The sequence below is a fragment of the Rhinoderma darwinii genome, chromosome 3 (genome assembly GCF_050947455.1).
Source record: "Rhinoderma darwinii isolate aRhiDar2 chromosome 3, aRhiDar2.hap1, whole genome shotgun sequence".
NCBI lineage: Eukaryota > Metazoa > Chordata > Amphibia > Anura > Rhinodermatidae > Rhinoderma > Rhinoderma darwinii.
This window is the reverse complement of record NC_134689.1, coordinates 249,210,505-249,216,673: the sequence shown is the minus strand read 5'-3', so window position 1 is coordinate 249,216,673 and position 6,169 is coordinate 249,210,505.

The window sequence follows — 6,169 nt, the reverse complement described above, 5'->3', positions numbered from 1 at the left end:
CCCGAACGCCGTGCCCGACGTGGCGAAACGGCGTCCGGGATCCGCGTTAATGCAGCCACGGTCTCCTCCAGCCATCCGGGACCGTGGTGCACAGCAGCGGCACGCAGCCGCTCTAAAATCAGGGCCTCTGCCATACTAAAAAGCCGGGCAACGGGGAGCTTTGCTTCTTGTGTACTACTCCTCCCGCTGCTTCCGGCTCAATGCCGAGAAACAGCGGGAAGCGCAGTAACGGCCCCCCCGTCCCCCCTAGCTCCTCCCCGTCCCTCCTTCAGCTTCTTCACCTTTCCCTCACCTCTTAACATTAACCCTTTCCCTACCAGGACGGTCATGTCGGCTTCCCTCAAGCCTGCAGCTGCGTCCAGCCTCTTCTGTCTGTCCATAACACACATTTCACCATTGACTTCTATTGAAAATGACTTGCTGCAGTTTTAAAACGCAACATAAACGCACCGTAACTGCAGTGTGTGGCCGCACCCTAAATTGTTGTTCTGCCTGATAAGATACTTGCTGGAATTTGCCTGGACAGTTGCAGAAGGCTAGAAGAAAAACTGTACTGATTATAGAGTTCAGGTAAGAATCCACATGGGCAGTGGCGTAGCTATAGGGGTCGCAACGGTCGCAGTTGGGACCGGGCCCCTAAGCCAGCATGTTTTTCCTAACTAAATCTTCGGTGCAGTGAAGCCGGCACTTCCTGGTTACGGTCACATGGTACACTTCATGTACCATGTGACCGTGTTGTCACGTGACACGGCTTCCAGACAGAGCAGAAGAGTCGGTGCGGAGGACTCCAGGTAAGCTGCAATGTAATGTATTGTGTTGTAATGTATTGTGTTGTGATGCCTTGTAATGTATTGTGTTGTATTGTGTTGTGTTTGCGGTGGAGAGGGGGGGGGGGTGTTAAATCACAGCCCCCCCCTCCTCCACCACCACAAACTGCATAATACAGTATAGTACACATGACTATGAGAGCGAGGCTGCGGCTGAGTGATACAGTCACTGCCCCGCTCCTGAGTCCTGACATGTGCGCCCCGTCAGGATGATGTGATTCGGCCGGCGCTGCACTAATGATCTGCGGCACTGAAGACAGAACATGGCGGGCGCGCTACAAAACACCCCCATGTTCTGTCTTCGGTGCCTGCGCCGCCGCTCATTAGTGCAGCGCCGGCCGCATCACCTCATGCTGACCGCGCGTGCACTTCCTGTCAGGAGCGGGGCAATGGCTGTATTACACAGCCGCAGCCTCGCTCTATAACGGCGGAGATCAGAGAAACCTCTCCTCTCCGCTGCTATTCTCCTGAATGCTGCAATCAAAGCTGACTGCAGCATTCAGGGGAAAATGAGAAGGGGGGGATGCCCCTGGATCGCATCACAGGGAATTCCCTGTGACGCGATTGAGGGACATACCATATATGGGCAGACAGCCCAGGGTCCATTGAAGGACCCCAAGGCTGTCCTACCATATTTCCTGTTAGGGCATACTGAGGTATGTCCTAACAACTGCCTGTGTACTATCAGCTAGCATATAGCTAGAGGCCAGGACATTGAAGTTTAAAAATAAAGTAAAAACAAAAGTAATGTTAAATTAAAAAAATACACATACACCTTTTTTACAATAAACATTAAAATAAGTCTCAATACATAAAACATACACATAATCTGTATTGGCGCGGCCGTAATAACCTGCACAACTATTTTTTTTGCATCATTTATGATGTGTACTCTGTAAAAAAAAATAAATTGCTTTCTATCACTTAGGCCCCATTCACACGAACGTGCCCGCAATCACGGCCCGCGATTGCGGGCACGGCCGGCCGCCGACTGCCACCCGCATTTTCGGGCCGTACTCCCCTACAAAGTATGGGAGCACGGCCCGCAAAAGAGCAGACATGTTCCATAATTTTCGGAACATTTCTACAGCACGGACACCCATCCGTAGCGCTACGGAAATGTGTCCGCGCTCAATGAAAGTGAATGGGTCCAGGTGCGATGATGAATTTAACCTCCATGTGCCTCACATTAATAGTAATTAACCCCATCATGTACCTTACATATTAACCCATCATGACTGAGAAACATGATGGGATTAATTACTATTTATGTGAGGCACATTCAAAATTCATCACACCTCGTACCTCACATTAGAAAACAAAATAACTTTTTTTTTTTTTATTACTGTTGGCAAAGTAAACAAAGTATCGGTATCGAAGTCCAAATTTTGGTATTGTGACATCCCTACACTGTGGGTCGCGTCCCCCTGGGGGTTCGTGTGAAGACCTCCGGGGGGTCGCGAGTCACTCACCGAGGTCCCGGTTCCATTCAATCCTGGAGCAAGGAGCTGACATCTCCTTGATCCAGCATTCACTGTGCCCTGAGCGGCTCGACGCAGGCAGGCGGGATGTAGCGACATCATCACGCCTGCCTGCGCTGAGTCACTCATAGCACACACCGGAGGAGGTGAAGGATCCTCCACTCGACGTGGGAACGGGGACAGGTAAGTAATTATGCTATTTTTATATTATGCACATATGGGGGCATTATACTGTATGGGGAACTATACTGTATGGGGGGGCTGATATGGGGAGCATTATACGTTATGGGGCATTATACTGTGTGGGGGCAGCTATGGGAGCATTATACTGTGTGGCGGCATTATACTATGGGGGCTGTTGGGCAAGGCGTCTGGGCATAGGTGCGCGCAGGGGTCTGATGATGATGATGATGATGATGATGATGGTGGTGGTGGTGAGTGGTAGGGGGGCCCAAGCTGAATTCTTGCACCTGGGCCCATGAGCCTTTAGCTACGCCCCTGCACATGGGCAGTATTTCTAGATTTTCCCTTAATATAGAGCTGCTGTTCTTATTTCACCAGTTCCTTTACATGATATAAATAGTTGTAAAATGTAATTGTCTGGACAGTAGAGCAGGTCAACGCAACGACAAACCTCAGAGTCAAGGGAATATTTGTATCTTCAGGAGGTATCTTTTTCCACTCTGCAATTTTTTTACTCAGAACAAGGAGTTCTTTACCCTAACTTGTAATACTACAAAACGTGTGGTTTCTTAAATCCATTTGTTTGGAGCCAGTCATGCACAATAATAAAGGATCTAACCATAAGGGCAGATTCACACGAACGTTGCGTTTTTGCGCGCGCAAACAACGCAGCATTTTGCGAGCGCAAAAACCATTTGACAGCTGTGTGTGTCATGCGTGTCTGATGCGCGGCTGCGTGATTTTCGCGCAGCCGGCATCATAGAGATGAGGCTTGTCAACGCCCGTCACTGTCCAAGGTGCTGAAAGAGCTAAATCTTTCAGCACCCTCGACAGTGAATGCCGAACACAACAGCGAAAAACCTGTAAAAAAAAAAGATAAAGTTCCTACTTACCGAGAACTTCCCGGCCGTTGCCTTGGTGACGCGTCCTTGGTGACGCGCCTCTCTTGACATCGGGCCCCACCTCCCTGGATGACGCAGCAGTCCAAGTGACCGCTGCAGCCTGTGATTGGCTGCAGCCTGTGCTTGGCCTGTGATTGGCTGGAGCTGTCACTTGAACTGAAGTGTCATCCCGGGAGGTCGGACTGTAGGAAGGAGACAGGAGTAATCGGTAAGTTAGAACTTCGTTTTTTTTTTACAGGTTAATGTATTTTGGGATCGCAAGTCACTGTCCATGGTGCTGAAACAGTTTAACTCTTTCAGCACCATGGACAGTGACTATCTCCTGACGTCGCGTACCGATAATTTTTTTGCCGGGATCGGCCAAAACGAGTTTGGCCGAACCCGGTGAAGTTCGGTACGCTTGTCCGGCTTCGCTCATCGCAAAGACACTCCGTTTGGATGTTCAGAAACAGAAAAGCACGTGGTGCTTTTCGGTTTTCATTCATCCTTTTCACTGCTGTTGCGCGAATCACGCTCGTCCCACGGAAGTGCTTCCGTGTGGTGCGCGTGATTTTCACGCACCCATTGACTTCAATGGGTGTGTGATGCGCGAAATACGCAGAGTTATTGAACCTGTCGCGCTTTTTGCGCAGCAGACAAACGCTGCGCAAAAAACACGGACTGTCTGTACTGCCCCATAGACTTGTATTGGTCCATGCGTGCCGCGTGAAAACCACGCGGCCCGTACGGACCGAATACACGCTAGTGTGAATCCCCCCTAAACCTGTGATCTGTTCAGAGAATCAGGTGCAGTAGGAAATCTCTCTAAACAAGATGAGTAAATAAAACATAGAAGAATGAGGTCATAGAAAAAAGGGAGTAGGGGATGGAAACACGGACCAAATTTACAGGGGTTGTCCAGAATTAGAAGCGGCACGACATCGGTCCATGGCATGCGTCTGGTATAGCCGCTTATCCCTATTCAATTGAATGGTGCTGAACTGCAATATCAAAACACCATCAGCACAAAAGAGACATAGATAAACTTAAAAAACACAGAAAACACCATACTTACTGAGTGGTAGGTAGGTAAACACCCGTTCCCACCAGGATGCAGACAGGTCAAGAATGCTGGAGAAGTGGTTTTTTTTTCTGAGTTGCGATTTTTTGTGGCGGAATTGCTGCGACTCCGCCGCAAAACTTGGCTTTCTGTTGCGGGTTTGCGCCATTGAATTCAACGGGGATGCAAAACCTGCAACAGAAAATCAACGAAAACACAGCATAAATTGACATGCTGCGGATTTGAATTCCGCACCACAGGTCAATTTATTAACGCTTATGCTGCGTTTTTATTCCTCAGTGTGGGCACGAGATTTTCTGAATCTCATCCACTGTGCTGACACTGTATATGCTGCGGAATTTCCACACAGAACTCTGTTGCGGAAATTCCATAGCATTTACAAACGGGATTTTAAAAAATAAATAAATCACACAGCGTATCCAACATGGAACATGCACCACCTTCAGTCTGAAAAATCGGACCACATTATGGTGCGGTTTTTCAGACTAAATTTCCGCTGGGAGAAAAAAAAAAAAAAAAGCGCTCATACTTACCCCCTCCTTTGACGTCCGTTCCGGCCTCCTACGATGATGCTGCAGTGGTCACATGGGGTGAAATGTCATCCCAGACTGCAGGAAGAAGGAGGGCGTTCTGGGTAAGTATGATGATTTTTTTTTTTCCTGCGGTGTGGGCATGAGATTTTCTGAATCTCATCCACTGTGCTGCTACAGTAATTCCCACCCAGAACTCTGTTGTGGAAATTCCGCAGCATTTACACTACGTGGGAACCCGGCCTAAGGCTCCATTTACATAAGTGTTGGATGGATACGTTCTCCAACATCTTGTCCTTTGTACCAGAAACTGCCCTGACTTTAATGATCCTTCATTGCACAAACTCCATAGTTGTTGTTTTTTTTGGGGGGGGGGGGGGGGGGGGATTATATTAATTTGTTTATATATGCTGAAACTTTAGGTACCGGAAAAAAGTAGCGACAAAAGAAAAATCTCAATAGGATTATATAAATAGTTGCAGTTTCTGTACTTACGTTATACACGTGTGTTTTAAGACTATGTGAGATATTTGGTACTTTTCATACACCCATCAATATTTGTGTGAAACCAGTGGAGGCAGCAGGCAGAAATACAGTAGGTCCCTACCATGATAATTTAGAAAGGAAAATAAGCGTAGGTGTGATGGCACAATGATTTCTGCTTATTGCTCAGTGACGTATTCTTGCGACAGTGACATTTCCCTGTAGAAATATGACAATGCAAAACCCTAAGGGTATGTTCACACGGCAGCGTCCGTAACAGCTGAAATTACGGGGCTGTTTTCAGGAGAAAACCGCTCCGTAATTTCAGCCGTCATGGCATGTTGAGGCGCTATTTCGCTGCATCCATTACGGACGTAAATGGAGCGGTTTTTCCATGGAGTCAATGGAAAACGGCTCCATTTACGTCTGAAGAAGTGACAAGGCACTTCTTTGACGCGAGCGTCTATTTACGCGCCGTCTTTTGACAGCGACGCGTAAATATACGCCTCGTGGGAACAGACCAACGTCAAACCCATTGCTTTCAATGGGCAGGTTTGTCAACGCTTTCAAGCCGTATTTTCGGGCGTAATTCTACGCGCAAAACGCCCGAATTACGTCCGTAAATAAGCCGTGTGAACATACCCGAACGGTTAAGTCCTGGGAGGTGAAGCTTTGGCCTGGGGCACAAGAGAGTCAAGCAATA